The following is a 12457-nucleotide window of genomic DNA, read 5'->3' as shown; positions in this document are numbered from 1 at the left end:
GTTTTAGATGTTCACAAGTCACTTTCAGACCTGTCTTTTCCTCCTCCATCCATTCCTCAAGCTGAACAGGTGTTGGACTCAAGAGTTTACAAGAGGACTCGCCATCAAGTGTACATGGAGCATCTCATCAAGTGGAAAGATAAACCACTTTCAAAAGCCACTTGGGTACATGACTCTGAGTTCTCTAAGTCTAGAATTCCTTCTTCTTGTCTTCCTCATAGAGTCACATGACTTCTTTGTTTTTGGGGGAGTATGGTGCAGGAGCACCTAGTCATGTTTCACTCTCCTTTTTAGTATTTTCATGCTTAAGTGTTTGTGAGTCTTGTAATAGGTTTTGAATATTTTTATAGGTTGTGTTTAGTCATTTCATAATTTTTTGATCTCATTCTGTGCTTGAGAGATCAAGTTTTGCTTCTTAAGGTTTGAGTTGTCAGTTTTGTGCTCCTAGGCCAAATAAGGCTAAAAAGTGGAAAATTTCCTTATAGGCTTAGCCATGCTTTGGAAAGCATTGAAACATGTTTAGAAAGTGTTTTTAGTCATTCCTATATGATTTTGGAAGGTTGGTTGAGTTAGGTTGCTCAAATTGCCACTTGGAGCAACAAAAGTTGTCATTTTGGACACTTTTTGTAAAATGAAGACAAAAATGCCTTATGTCCATACAGAAATTAATAAATACATCCAAATACTATATATATGCCTCCCTCTTCTTGGTATAGGGTTGGATTTTTTTATTTTCTAACATAATCAATCAAAAGAGCAGCAATTTTCTGACTTTTCTCATGTTTTGAGCTTCATTTTGTATAGTAGTTCATACTAGGCTTCTCATTTCCGTACTATACCTTTTGGACAATTATTTTATTGTATATCCAATGCTCCTTATGTAATTAGTTTTTAGGTTTTGTGTTTGGAAGTTGGTTGTACAAAAAAAGTTTCATTTTTGCTCCTTGGCTGCCCTGTCAAGAGTTAAATCCAAGTTTGGGCTGCCATGGATGGACTTAGACAAGTTGTATTGCACATGTACAGTGTAAATATTTCATATTTTGGCTAGGGTTGTGCAAAAGAAGTGCTTTTGAGTTCATACTAGGCAAGTTGGAGATGGACTTGGCTAGTAAAATTGCATAAAGACTCAAACAAGTTTGTGCTCAAAGGTCAATTGAGTGAAAAAACTTAAGGCAGAGGTCTACACTAGTATCCTTGGAGTTTTATAGGCATTTGGAGCTCCAAACAATGTTTATTTTACCTTGAAATTGAGTCAAGTTGTGGTTGGCAGCAAGTACCCAGTTTTGGGGAATTTAATGTTTTTTGAATCCAAAGTTGATAAATGAACATATTCATGCTTTGGAATCTTGTGAAAAGAGTTGACAAAGTGTTTTGATATTTTTACATGCTTTGGTGAAGTTATTTATGAATTTCTAACCCTTCAAAGTGCAGCAAAAACAATGAATTAGCAGTGACAGTGCATTTTAACAGTCATTTTGTTGTTGTATGGCAAATGTTTGGTATAATGTCATGTAGGGAACAGTTGGAGGATAGCTCAAAATGATGCAGAAGAGGCTCTACAATAATTTGTAGGCTTCACTTGAGGTTTAGAAGTGACATCCTTTGTTACATGAGCAAAACCCTCTCAAAACCCTACTTTCTTGCCTATAATTGTGGACAGTCATTATACCATCTTCTTTGGAGCTAAAACCATGGAAATCCTTGAGTTTAGACCTTATTGACACCTTCCAAGTTAGGTTGCATGGTATTTGTGGTCATTGTTTCCCTATGCAAGCAAAATACACCCAATTAGGCCTCCATGGGCTAGTAGCCTTTTTAGCCCTGTTTTGACAATAAGGTGAACCCAATTACTTCAAGGGTGCTAGAACCTTCAAAAATTTTGAAAGATAGTTGAAAGTGTTAGAATTCCCATAGATATTGAGAGGGGGGGGGGGGTGAATCAGTATCTGACCGGTATAGAAGTTTCTTCACTTAAAACATGCAAAACATATTATAACAGTCTACCGATATGCAAGAATTAATGCAATAAACAGAATTAAGAACATCCACATGAAAAGTACACCATAACACAAGGATTTAATGAGGAAAACTGGTGTGGGAAAAACCTCGATGGGATTTGTGACCCACAATATTCACTCACTAGCCAATAAGAGAATATTACTTACAATAGGGGCCTACACATGCAGGAAGGCCACTTGCCTAGAGCTCACTGCTAAAAAATGGAAGTCTCACTGACTTACAATGTGGATTATACAAATCCATTATCTTGTACTACTTTACAATAGCATCTATAATGCCTAATTCAGTACTGGTTTCTGCTCTGTTCTTTACATATACCCTTAACCTATATTTCGCATAATAGGTCTACCTTAATTCGCCTATCTCCTCATCTCAAAATGTTCTACAATGACTTCTTATATATACAAGTCATTTTACAATGATACCAAGTCGACTTACAATTTTTTTACAATAATAAACAAAATATAATATAACATAAAAATCTTGTTGGCCTTCTGTGCCGGTATACTTTGTTTCACTATGTCGGTGCCGGTGTCCCTAATGCCGGTGTAGAATGTGATCTGCTGATGACGGTGTAATGCCTTGCCGGTGTCATGAGATTGTAGGGTTGCCATCAATGACAAAACCTTCAATCACCTTCAATGTCTCATTGGAGTGTGCATATGCCAACAATCTCCCCCTTTGGCATTGATGGCAACACTCATGAGAAATTCAAAGTGTCCAAAAACTTGTAACCAAAAAGTGTGTAGTCCAAAAAAGTTTCCAAAAATATGTGTTCTCCCCCTGAGCATATGATTCCTGTGTTTTGAATTTGCTCATACTACTACTCCCCCTTTGACATCAATGACAAAGGTTGTCAAGATGACAGTAGAGTTTGTAATTTTACTCTTGTACCTGTGTGATTACCAACTGAAAAATATCTGCCAGAATAGAGTTTATGCTCTCCATGAACTTTTTATTATCTCTTAATGCTACCTCTGTTCTTTTGATTGTACCAGTGAGATTCTACAAATGCTCTGCCGATGTTTTCTCTCCCTGTACCAATGTCTTAGATATATCCTTCTGCAAAGATGCTAGATGGTCCAATCTTGGACTCAGTTTTAATCTCAGATGCTTTGCCTTATTTATTATTCTCTCTTTCTCTCTTTCCAATTTCAGTAGTTCATCCTCAAAATTTGTTATCTTCTTTTCAAAAACTGATAGTTTCTCAGGTGAGTTGACAAAACTATCTGCAAGTTTATTAATTTCATCATGTACCTTGTTCATCTTTTTATCTATATCTACAGTCAAAAGACTTGTTTTACATGTGTCTTTGTACAGAGTTTTCAATTCTTTCAATGAATTGCACAATTCTGGTAGAAGTGTGTCAAAATCTTTGTTACACTTCTTTATTTGTTCATCAAAGAATTTCTGTTTTTCAATTTCTATTTTGTCCTTCAGTGTCTCTTCCTTTATTTTCTCAATGTTTTCTGTAATGTATTTACTCAAAGTATCAAGCTGTCCTAAAGAATCTTTATTGTCTATATTACAATTTGGAGCAATTACCTTCAAAACTGGTATGGTATCATCAATTGCCTTGTAAGCTTGTGAGCTACAGTCGGTTATCTTTTTGATTGAGTCTAATAGTACCTCAATCACATTTGTAGGTTTGAAGGTTGATGATGAACCAACATCCTATGTACTTCCGGTGGGAGCACTAGTCTTTCTATTAGTGACCTCTGGTAGGTCAGTTTGTGTCTCCATTTCTTATACTGGTGGTTTACCTTGTTTATCAGTTGCCGGTGGCACTGTTTCCTTCTGATCCTGTTGTTGTTGTTGCTGTTCCGGAGCCTATTTGGGAGCCTGTTGCTCTGCCTTTTTCTCTGTCTATGTCTCTACTTGTTGCCCTATTTGTTGCTCTGAGATATCAATTGTCGGTTTCTCCTATGTTTTGTTAGTTTCATCAACTACCGGTGGCTTACTAGCCATATCTATTTTGCCAGTTGAATCTTTGTCCATCAAAATGTTGATTTTATGTGTGTCAACATTCATAGTATATAGGACCTCAGAATTAGGATCTATATCCATACTTTCAGCTGCCGGTTGATCCTCTGTAGTTGTTGTTGTTGTTGTTACCGGTGGATTAATCAAAGGAGGTGGGGGTAAGTTGTCTTTAACCTTGATGCTAGGTGGTCCACCAACTTTACCTTTACCCTTGTCTCTTTCCTTCTAATAAACCTTTGTAGGTTTGGGTTCCCTGTATTCTTCCTGTTTTTCTTTTTCTACAAGGAAAATATCCCATGCATTTTCTATTTCTTTTGTCACTTCCTTAACTCTTCCTACCATTAGAGCAATGTGCTGGTGTGCAGTGGAAAATACTGACCGGTTTGCTTGAGCGATTAGATCATCAATTTCTTTTGGTGAATTTACGGGATATACAACAAGTAGCTTTTCAACCTTTATTTTCTTATCTAAATCTACTACTGCTTGTCTTCTTGCTTCCAATCTGTTGAATAGTTCATTTGGTATTTCACTTACTATCTCCATCAAAAATTTCTTATACATATCCATATGTAATATAACACTATTTTCAACTTGTTCTTTTTCATCTGCTGTTAAAGTGTCATATATTTTCTCTATATTTTTCAATTTTCCTTCCTCTGTAATTTCATTCAATAGTATGTCAAGAGGAGCCAAGTCCTTGTCTGTCTTCTTCTTTCTCTTGGGTGTTAGTTTCTTCTTTGGTGTAGCCTTTCTTACCGGAGATCTTTTTGCTTGTTGTTTTTTTCTTGTCCTCCTGGGTGAGGGTGTAGTTGCTGGTGAGGGATCTCTTTTCCTTACAACTCTTTTGAAGGTTGCAGACATGTCATTTTTAGAAGAAGTACCTACCAGTGATAGGTGAGTTTCAGGTTGTAATGCTGCTAACTCTTCCTCTGTGAGACCGGTTTGTTTTAATACATCTTCTTTGATGGCCTATGCTTGTCTAGAACCTTTTCTTATACCTGCCTCCAACTTTTTCATTCTTTTCTTTGATTGAATTTCACCTTCAATTGATTCAGCATTGCCAAATATTTCTTCCTTAGGTTCGTTAGGGGCTTCCAGAAGTGTTTTAGCATATGTTTCAACTATATGGTCATCTATTTCATAGCCCATTTCTGTCACCCAAACTGTCCTGGGGACGACTGCTTCCATCCAGATTTCATCTTTCTTTATCACAAAGCAAATTTCATCTTTGTATTTATCTACAATCTTCTGTGATAACCCGATTCTCTTTTTCATTTTGGCCTTTAGTGCTTGAAAGAAGTCATGGATATTGTTTTCCTTATTTTCACCCATGTTGTCAAATAGTTTTGTCAATTGTTTCCCTACCGGTATATCAAATCCAAACTCTTTATAGCCTATACCAGGAGCTTGTTTGGTTATATGCAACATTAAACATACTAATAGATTTCCAAATTTGAAGGTTCCTTTCTTATCCTTCTTGATCTTTCCAAGATTGTCAATTCATTAATCTCTTAACCATTCACAAATATCAATCTTTGCATTATCTGTTACCATGTCATAAGCACTCTTCATGCATAAGATTGAAACAAAATTAAGTCTATTTGCATGAGTGGCTTTGTATCCTAATATCATGCTGATAAATCTCACATTAATGTCTGTTGCATCATTCACTCTTAAGGACCTTTTGTCGAATGTGGCACCGGTTAGATTAGTAACTAGGTCATTGGATACCTTCTTAGTTTTGTTTGGTCTTTTACCAGTTGCCAGTAACCCTGTGAAAGCTTTCACAGCTTCCTTGGTGATTTTGTGGATTTCATCTAGCTAGAAAAATTCACCATGCACCCTGCTAAGGACTATCCTAATCACATCCTTGGGAAATTCAGGAATGCTAAGGATCTCTGTAAATCCTAGGGTTTCAATAATCTTGTGTTCATCTTTTATTTTACCGGATTCATCACATATCACGGTTTTAAACATTGTCTTAATCTCTTCATCTCCTAATTCCTCAATGTTACAGTGAATATAAATTCTTGGATCTTTAGCATAAACAACTCCCTTAGGGATTTGAGAAAAAGCACCTATAGCATCATCTTTCTTTGCTATTTCAGGAATTATTTGAAATACGGGCCTAGGTCTTTTTACAACTTCTACAACAGTAGGGTTTGCATAGTATTCAAGTGCAGAGGTGGATGCCTTGATAAAATACCTTTTATTGCCTTTAGGATGGATGAATGCTTGGAGTGTTCTTGCCTCTTGCTCGGAAAGCCTTTTCTCTAGAGATTTTTCACGCTCTTCGGGTGTTTGAATTCACAGTGAAGTGAAATGGAGTCAAAACCACTAATTTATAAGCTTTACTTTGCCATCTGCCACTTTTAATGCATGCCAGTTAAGTAATCACTTAACATGTCTGCCGGTATATAAGTATCTCTCAACTTTTCATCTCTAACTGAGGGAATAATAGCACGTGTCACTTGATTGCCAAACCCTCAAATAAGATTTCTTCAATTTGATGAAGAACTTCCTATCGGTGGAGAAATACTCTGTTCTACCGATGGGGTGTTGATTTGTTCTACCGGTGGGGGAATATTTCCAACATTTAGATCTGCTTTTATAATCCATTTTTTTGAGAATTCCTGCTTAACCTCTTCGATCTTTTCTTTCCCTTTCAAGCTAGTACTTTTGTTGTCTACTGGTGATCCTTTACTTCTGCAGAATTTTGCAATATGCCTAATCTTGTTACAAGCATAACAAGTCACATTGTTTTTCTAAATAGCTTTGCTATAACCTATGTCAGTTTGTGTTCTGCATTGATTAGATAAGTGCCCAAATCTTCCACAAACATAACATCTTACATTCATTCTTCAATTTTCAGAGTTGTGACCTGCTTTGTTGCATTTTGAACATTGACCGGTGGGTGTGTTGATGTTCTGATAACTTTTAGATCTACATTGATTTTCTCTATGCCCATACTTATTACAGTTAAAGCATTTTCCATTGAATTTATAAGCATTAGGTTGTCTTACCGGTTTACTGTGATCCTGTGTGTTTGCAGTACCGAAGCTTTCTCCAACTTCAAAGCCTGGACCATTATTAAGTTCTTCTAGCTTTTCTTGATCTTGTCTTTGTGTTGATTTGCAGCAACCAATTCTCTTTCCAAGATTTCTTTCTATCTCATGAGTTCATTTGAGTCATTTTGTGCATGCAATAGATCTATCTTCAATAAGTTATTTTCATAACCAAGTCTTATACTTGTATTTTCAGCATCATTCAGTCTTCTGGTCAATTCCTTTTCATTCTTTTTCCTTTCTTCAATTTCTTTGCAAAATCTCATAGTCATGTCCTGCATCTCATTCTTTGTTGCCATGTTCTCTTGCTTCAGCTTGCTTACTGTGTCATTAAGGGTTTCTTTTTCATCATTATCATTCTGCATCTTTTCACAAAGTTCTCTTCTCTTATTCCTTGCAATGGTAAAATTCTTTTGAAGTGCTTGAATGATATCCTAAGCTGCCTTCAGATCATCTTCAAGTTTGATGTTTTTCAATTTTTCTATATCATAGTCTGAGAGAGCTGCTTCAAGTTGCTTCATCAGATTTTCCATCTCTACCGGTGTCAAGATCTACCTCAAGCTGTTAGGCTTCTGAAAATAGAGGACCAAGCTCTGATACCAATTGTTAGAATTCCCACAGATACTGAGAGGTGGGGGGGGGTGAATCAATATCTGACTGGTATAGAAGTTTCTTCACTTAAAACATGCAAAACATATTATAACAATCTACCGGTATGCAAGAATTAATGCAATAAATAGAATTAAGAACATCCACATGAAAAGTACACCATAACACAAGGATTTAACAAGGAAACCCGGTGTGGGAAAAACCTCGGTGGGATTTGTGACCCACAATATTCACTCACTGGCCAATAAGAGAATATTACTTACAATAGGGGCCTGCACGTGCAGGAAGGCCACTTGCCTAGAGCTCACTGCTCAAAAATGGAAGTCTCATTGACTTACAATGTGGATTATACAAATCCAATATCTTGTACTGCTTTACAATAGCATCTTCAATGCCTAATTCAGTGCCGGTTTTCGCTCTGTTCTTTACATATACCCTTAACCTATATTTTGCATAATAGGTCTGCCTTAATTCGTCTATCTCCTCATCTCAAAATGTTCTACAATGACTTCTTATATATACAAGTCATTTTACAATGATATCAAGTCGGCTTACAATGTTTTTACGATAATAAACAAAATATAATATAACAAAAAAATCATGTCGGCCTTCTGTGCCGGTATGCTTCCTTTCACTGTGCCAGTGTCGATGTCCTGAATGCCAGTGTAGAATGTGATCTGCTGATGTCGGTGTAATGTCTTGCCAGTGTCATGAGATTTTAGGGTTGCCATCAATGACAAAACCTTCAATCACCTTCAATGTCTCATTGGAGTGTGCATATGCCAACAGAAAGACACTCAAGGTGCCTAATCCAATCAATGTTGACAGTTAAGACATCATCTTGGGGTGTTGACCTATGGTGGAGGATTTGAGTAATATTGAACAAGGGAGTGTAGAAAGGGAGTATAACAAGATAATAGGGTGGTTGATTGAGAAGAGGTGTGGGTGTTGAACTTTGATATTGCCAAACACTATTTGAACATAAAAGAAAAAGCATATCCTAGGGTCCACTTGACTAATTGAACCAATTTAGACTTGTTGAGCAATTTCTCACTCAATCTCCCTATTAGATAGGGACAGGGATAGAGGGTACCATGACACAGGTACCCCCTCCAGATTTAGATACCCACCCACTGAGAGGATGCACATATTAGGTCCCTATAGTTGTTAATGCAGTAGCTGCAGGCATAGGTACTGGCTCAGCAACGTCAGATTACGCAGATTACCGCAAAGCGTCGGGGTCGAGTAGAGGAGCTCACAGAGAGAATACAGAGAGCGACAATGGGTGCCCTGATGTGGGACAAACTGAGGGAGATACGGTTCACGACCATGGGGGTCGAGTACTATAAGCGGTTGTATGAGGACCTAGTCCCCAAAGAGTAGAGGGCTCCTAGTTTTACTGCTAGTTAGTCAACTCAGAGTCAATCAAGGACAGAGAGTAGAGGTGTTACAGGGCCTTCTCGACGTGATCCACCTGGAGATCCATGAGCTAGGACATCTGTTGCGAAACCATCAGCCTCAAGAGATAGTCATACCTGAGAGACTTGTCTCTATTGTATTGTGTTGTATTGTGACAGACATGACATCTTTTGTATATTTTGACCATTTTGAGATATATATACGACACCGATTTTCTGATCCACATGTGATGTGTTTTGATGGATGATGATTGATGCATTGATGTGATGGTTCTATGATGATGATGTAATGCTTGATAAATGCTTTTGATTTGATATGGATTGATATGATTGTTTATGATGCATGATGCAATGATATGATTTATGAGATGTATCTTGAAAATGAGATGTATGATAATGATATGATGTGAGATTTATCTTGTGAGATGTATGATAATGATATGCTATGATATTTATCTTGTGAGATGTATGATAATGATATGCTGTGAGATGTATCTTGAAAATGCGATGTATGATAATGATATGTTGTGAGATGTATCTTGAAAATGAGATGTATGATAATGATATGCCGTGAGATGTATCTTGAAAATGAGATGTATGATAATGATATGCTGTGAGATGTATCTTGAAAATGAGATGTATGATAATGATATGCTGTGAGATGTATCTTGAAAATGAGATGTATGATAATGATATGTTGTGACTAAATGCAAATTTATATGATATGCAAATGATATGCAACTAATTGATCATCCTCATTCTATCGTTTGTCATTCCTGTATAGTCACAGGTTTTTGCTTTATTTTATCATCATTGAGCTATTGAGATGTTTGAAAATTTATACAAGCATAATGGTATAATTGAACCATAATGACCTGAGAAAAATTTACATGAATTTTGATATTGCAAGATGGCACAAGCATCAAGGTATAATTGAACCAAGACGACTTGAGTGTTTCTTGTGTATAAACAGACAATATTAAACCATTTGTATGCGCAAAGTGGAACAATGTCTTCAGTGATATGATTTGAATCACATCTCAAGACAAGTATTTGCACAATACAAGTGATTGCCTCATAGATAGAAAACTAAAAAATATTTGAGTCCCCAACCACATTCTCCAGCTCGATGCATCATTGAGAAAATTGAGGGGATCCAATAATTCAAAAGAGTTCAAGTGAAAAAATAGTCAAAACTTCATGCAAGATGTAAACAAATTATACTTTAGAAAATCATCCATCATGTGTTGTGAAGTTGTTTAATTGGATCAGTGTTTTGCTCTCTTGACTGCTGGAGTTTTGTTTGACAGGATTTTCTTGGCATGTTGAGTCTTGGTTTGCTTGTCTATTGGAATGCTTGAAGTCAGAGGAATGCTGCCCCTAGCTATAGATACTGATTGATGTGGATATGTACAGTGATTACCAAGCCATAGTGGGATATGAGGAATTGATATTCAGATAAGCAATGAGAGTGACTACGCTAAGTATGTCCTGGATAATGTTGTTTTGATAAAGTGTTGGGCGATGGCCAATGGTGTTTTAACTTCAGATACAAAAAGATATGAGCAAAGATAGATAGAGGAGATGTTCTCTCACAAGTAGCACCTATTACCCAATTTTCACTGTTTGCTTTTGCACCTTTTTTGTTGTTTTTGCTCTTTTTTTTTTGTATTTTTCTAATTTTTTTGAATTTGTTTTTGTATTTTTCACTTTTCTTGTGCATTAGACTACTCAAGTATAGTATTTATTAAGATGGATAATGTTGGTTGGTTCATCAAGCACATCACCTTCTAAAGTTGTTAGCTAATAGGTGCTTGATCCATAGGCTGAGATAATGACAGGGACCCAACTAGTTAGGTTCAAACTTCCCCTTCTTTTCTCGATCTTGTTAATTTTTGGGATTTTCTTTGAGTACGAGATCACCGACTTTAAAATTTTGAGGGATGACTTAGTGGTTGTAGCTTCTGCACATGTGCTGCTGGTATGCTTTGAGGTGATCATAGGCATGTTGTTTTTCATCTAGAAGTTCTAGTTCTTGTAGTTTGTTTACTCGATACTCCTCATTTGGAATCAGGTCTTTCAAAGATACTCTGAGTGAGGGAATTTCTACCTCAAGGGGTAAAATTGCTTCTGATCCATACACCAATGAATATGGCGTAACTCCTGTAGGTGTCCAAATGCTAGTCTTGTATGCCCAAAGTGCTGGGTTGAGTTGTACATGCCAATCATTTCCTGCATCATTTACTATCTTCTTTAGGATTTTCAATATTGTTTTATTTGATGCCTCTGCTTGACCATTCCCATGTGGGTAGTAAGGTGTAGAGAAATGATGTTGGATTTTGAATCATTCACATAGTTCTCATACATCCTGGGTTTTGAAGGGATGTCCACTATCTATGATGATGGAAGTAGGAATGTCATATCTGCAGATCAGATAATTTAGAATAAAAGAGGCAATTTGTTTTCCAGTTACTGTGGTCATTGGGACTGCTTCAATCCATTTTGTAAAATACTCTGTTGCAGTGATAATGAACTTGTGTCCATTTGAAGATGAAGGGTGTATTTTGCCTACTAAGTCAAGTCCCCACTGACAGAAAGGCCAAGATGTTGTAAATGGCTGCAATTCATGTGTTGTTGCATGTATAAGATTGCCATGGATTTGGCATTTTGGACATTTCTTTGCAAATTGATAAGAGTCCTTTTCCATTGTCGGCCAATAATATCCCATTCTCAGAAGTTTTTTAGCAAGAGTAGGACCACTTGAATGTGTGCCACAGATACCCTCATGAAGCTCTTGTAAAGCAGAGTCAGATTCATTACAATCAAGGCAACGAAGAAGAGTACCATCTAGACCTCGACGGTAAAGAGTATCAGCAGTTAGGGTATAACGGGCAGCCTACCGGATAAAGTTGCATTTTTTATTTTGAGATAGGTCAATGGGTAGGGTATTGGTTTTAAGATATTCATATATTGTTTCATATAAAGGAGATTTTGAACCTGTTAAGACATCGATAACATGGGATGCAGAACTGTCATAGGCTGGGGAAATCGGTTGCTCTACCAGAAACTCATAGCGACTTTGTTGCTCTGGAATTTGTAGCAGTGAAGCGATAGTAGCCATTGCATCGGTTACTCTGTTGTCCAACCTTGGTATTTTCTCAAAGGTGATATGTACGAAATACTGTTTGAAGTCATCCACCATTCTTTTGTATGGCAGTAGCTTGTCATCTTTTGTCTGATAGTCATTATTGATCTGATTTATGACTAGTTGGGAATCTCCATAGACTTTCAATTTCGTGATTCTCCATTCCACAGCCATTTTGACTCCTGTGACTAGTGCCTCATACTCAACAATGTTATTTA

The sequence above is a fragment of the Cryptomeria japonica genome, chromosome 8, assembly GCF_030272615.1.
Source record: "Cryptomeria japonica chromosome 8, Sugi_1.0, whole genome shotgun sequence".
In the NCBI taxonomy this organism is placed as follows: Eukaryota; Viridiplantae; Streptophyta; class Pinopsida; order Cupressales; family Cupressaceae; genus Cryptomeria; species Cryptomeria japonica.
The sequence above is the reverse complement of the archived record's forward strand: the minus strand, read 5'-3'. Positions refer to the sequence as shown.